The following is a 4,311-nucleotide window of genomic DNA, read 5'->3' as shown; positions in this document are numbered from 1 at the left end:
AAAATGAAAACATTTTTAAAAACTACAAGTCTCATGGATTTTAGTGGTGAAATAATAATTTAAAAAATCGTTCGGGAAATGAGTTTACATCCCGGGTACTTTCATTACTATACGGGCCGAGTCCGGGATTTGCGGGAAATCGCAGGTTTTCGTTTGCCGGCGATTAAACTTCTTTTATTCAGCGTCTCATAAAAAATGAAAACATTTTTGAAAACTACAAGTCTCATGGGCTTTAGTGGTGAAATAATAATTTAAAAAATCGTTCGGGAAATGAGTTCACACCCTGGGTACTTTCTTTGTATACTTTTGGCTATACGGGCCGAGTCTGGGGTTTACGGGAAATGGCGGGTTTTCGTTTGCCGGCGATTAAACTTCTTTTATTCAGCGTCTCATCAAAAATGAAAACATTTTTGAAAACTACAAGTCTCATGCGTTTTAGTGGTGAAAAAATATTTTAAAAAATCGTTCGGGAAATGAGTTTACTCCCTGGGTACTTTCTTTGTATACTTTTGACTATACGGGCCGAATCAGGGATTTACGGGAAGTTGCGGGTTTTCGTTTGCCGGCGATTAAACTTCTTTTATTCAGCGTCTCATCAAAAATGAAAACATTTTTAAAAACTACAAGTCTCATGCGTTTTAGTGGTAAAAAAATAATTTAAAAAATCGTTCGGGAAATGAGTTTACTCCCTGGGTACTTTTTTGTATACTTTTGAATATGCGGGCCGAGTCTGGGGTTTACGGGAAATGGCGGGTTTTCGTTTGCCGGCGATTAAACTTCTTTTATTCAGCGTCTCATCAAAAATGAAAACATTTTTGAAAACTACAAGTCTCATGGGCTTTAGTGGTGAAATAATAATTTAAAAAATCGTTCGGGAAATGAGTTTACACCCTGAGTACTTTCTTTGTATACTTTTGACTATACGGGCAGAGTCCGGGATTTACGGGAAATCGCAGGTTTTCGTTTGCCGGCGATTAAACTTCTTTCATTCAGCGTCTCATCAAAAATGAAAACATTTTTAAAAACTACAAGTCTCATGGGTTTTAGTGGTGAAATAATAATTTAAAAAATCGTTCGGGAAATGAGTTTACATCTCGGGTACTTTCATTACTATACGGGCCGAGTCCGGGATTTACGGGAAATCAAAGGTTTTCGTTTGCCGGCGATTAAACTTCTTTTATTCAGCGTCTCATCAAAAATGAAAACATTTTTAAAAACTACAAGTCTCATGGGCTTTAGTGGTGAAATAATAATTTAAAAAATCGTTCGGGAAATGGGTTTACACCCTGGGTACTTTCTTTGTATACTTTTGACTATACGGGCCGAATCCGGGATTTACGAGAAGTCGCGGGTTTTCGTTTGCCGGCGATTAAACTTCTTTTATTCAGCGTCTCATCAAAAATGAAAACATTTTTAAAAACTACAAGTCTCATGGGTTTTAGTGGTGAAATAATAATTTAAAAAATCGTTTGGGAAATGAGTTTACATCCCGGGTACTTTCATTACTATACGGGCCGAGTCCGGGATTTGCGGGAAATCGCAGGTTTTCGTTTGCCGGCGATTAAACTTCTTTTATTCAGCGTCTCATCAAAAATGAAAACATTTTTGAAAACTACAAGTCTCATGGGCTTTAGTGGTGAAATAATAATTTAAAAAATCGTTCGGGAAATGAGTTTACACCCTGGGTACTTTCTTTGTATACTTTTGGCTATACGGGCCGAGTCCGGGATTTACGGGAAATCGCCGGTTTTCGTTTGCCGGCGATTAAACTTCTTTTATTCAGCGTCTCATCAAAAATGAAAACATTTTTGAAAACTACAAGTCTCATGCGTTTTAGTGGTAAAAAAATAATTTAAAAAATCGTTCGGGAAATGAGTTTACTCCCTGGGTACTTTTTTGTATACTTTTGAATATGCGGGCCGAGTCTGGGGTTTACGGGAAATGGCGGGTTTTCGTTTGCCGGCGATTAAACTTCTTTTATTCAGCGTTTCATCAAAAATGAAAACATTTTTGAAAACTACAAGTCTCATGGGTTTTAGTGGTGAAATAATAATTTAAAAAATCGTTCGGGAAATGAGTTTACACCCTGGGTACTTTCTTTGTATACTTTTGACTATACGGGCAGAGTCCGGGATTTACGGGAAATCGCAGGTTTTCGTTTGCCGGCGATTAAACTTCTTTCATTCAGCGTCTCATCAAAAATGAAAACATTTTTAAAAACTACAAGTCTCATGGGTTTTAGTAGTGAAATAATAATTTAAAAAATCGTTCGGGAAATGAGTTTACATCTCGGGTACTTTCATTACTATACGGGCCGAGTCCGGGATTTACGGGAAATCGCAGGTTTTCGTTTGCCGGCGATTAAACTTCTTTTATTCAGCGTCTCATCAAAAATGAAAACATTTTTAAAAACTACAAGTCTCATGGGCTTTAGTGGTGAAATAATAATTTAAAAAATCGTTCGGGAAATGGGTTTACACCCTGGGTACTTTCTTTGTATACTTTTGACTATACGGGCCGAATCCGGGATTTACGAGAAGTCGCGGGTTTTCGTTTGCCGGCGATTAAACTTCTTTTATTCAGCGTCTCATCAAAAATGAAAACATTTTTAAAAACTACAAGTCTCATGGGTTTTAGTGGTGAAATAATAATTTAAAAAATCGTTTGGGAAATGAGTTTACATCCCGGGTACTTTCATTACTATACGGGCCGAGTCCGGGATTTGCGGGAAATCGCAGGTTTTCGTTTGCCGGCGATTAAACTTCTTTTATTCAGCGTCTCATCAAAAATGAAAACATTTTTGAAAACTACAAGTCTCATGGGCTTTAGTGGTGAAATAATAATTTAAAAAATCGTTCGGGAAATGAGTTTACACCCTGGGTACTTTCTTTGTATACTTTTGGCTATACGGGCCGAGTCCGGGATTTACGGGAAATCGCCGGTTTTCGTTTGCCGGCGATTAAACTTCTTTTATTCAGCGTCTCATCAAAAATGAAAACATTTTTGAAAACTACAAGTCTCATGCGTTTTAGTGGTAAAAAAATAATTTAAAAAATCGTTCGGGAAATGAGTTTACTCCCTGGGTACTTTTTTGTATACTTTTGAATATGCGGGCCGAGTCTGGGGTTTACGGGAAATGGCGGGTTTTCGTTTGCCGGCGATTAAACTTCTTTTATTCAGCGTTTCATCAAAAATGAAAACATTTTTGAAAACTACAAGTCTCATGGGTTTTAGTGGTGAAATAATAATTTAAAAAATCGTTCGGGAAATGAGTTTACACCCTGGGTACTTTCTTTGTATACTTTTGACTATACGGGCAGAGTCCGGGATTTACGGGAAATCGCAGGTTTTCGTTTGCCGGCGATTAAACTTCTTTCATTCAGCGTCTCATCAAAAATGAAAACATTTTTAAAAACTACAAGTCTCATGGGTTTTAGTAGTGAAATAATAATTTAAAAAATCGTTCGGGAAATGAGTTTACATCTCGGGTACTTTCATTACTATACGGGCCGAGTCCGGGATTTACGGGAAATCGCAGGTTTTCGTTTGCCGGCGATTAAACTTCTTTCATTCAGCGTCTCATCAAAAATGAAAACATTTTTAAAAACTACAAGTCTCATGGGTTTTAGTAGTGAAATAATAATTTAAAAAATCGTTCGGGAAATGAGTTTACATCTCGGGTACTTTCATTACTATACGGGCCGAGTCCGGGATTTACGGGAAATGGCGGGTTTTCGTTTGCCGGCGATTAAACTTCTTTTATTCAGCGTCTCATCAAAAATGAAAACATTTTTGAAAACTACAAGTCTCATGCGTTTTAGTGGTGAAAAAATATTTTAAAAAATCGTTCGGGAAATGAGTTTACTCCCTGGGTACTTTCTTTGTATACTTTTGACTATACGGGCCGAATCAGGGATTTACGGGAAGTTGCGGGTTTTCGTTTGCCGGCGATTAAACTTCTTTTATTCAGCGTCTCATCAAAAATGAAAACATTTTTGAAAACTACAAGTCTCATGCGTTTTAGTGGTAAAAAAATAATTTAAAAAATCGTTCGGGAAATGAGTTTACTCCCTGGGTACTTTTTTGTATACTTTTGAATATGCGGGCCGAGTCTGGGGTTTACGGGAAATGGCGGGTTTTCGTTTGCCGGCGATTAAACTTCTTTTATTCAGCGTCTCATCAAAAATGAAAACATTTTTGAAAACTACAAGTCTCATGGGCTTTAGTGGTGAAATAATAATTTAAAAAATCGTTCGGGAAATGAGTTTACACCCTGAGTACTTTCTTTGTATACTTTTGACTATACGGGCA

Source organism: Hydractinia symbiolongicarpus, chromosome 13 (assembly GCF_029227915.1).
Source record: "Hydractinia symbiolongicarpus strain clone_291-10 chromosome 13, HSymV2.1, whole genome shotgun sequence".
NCBI classification, from domain to species: Eukaryota; Metazoa; Cnidaria; class Hydrozoa; order Anthoathecata; family Hydractiniidae; genus Hydractinia; species Hydractinia symbiolongicarpus.
This window is presented reverse-complemented; position numbering follows the sequence as displayed.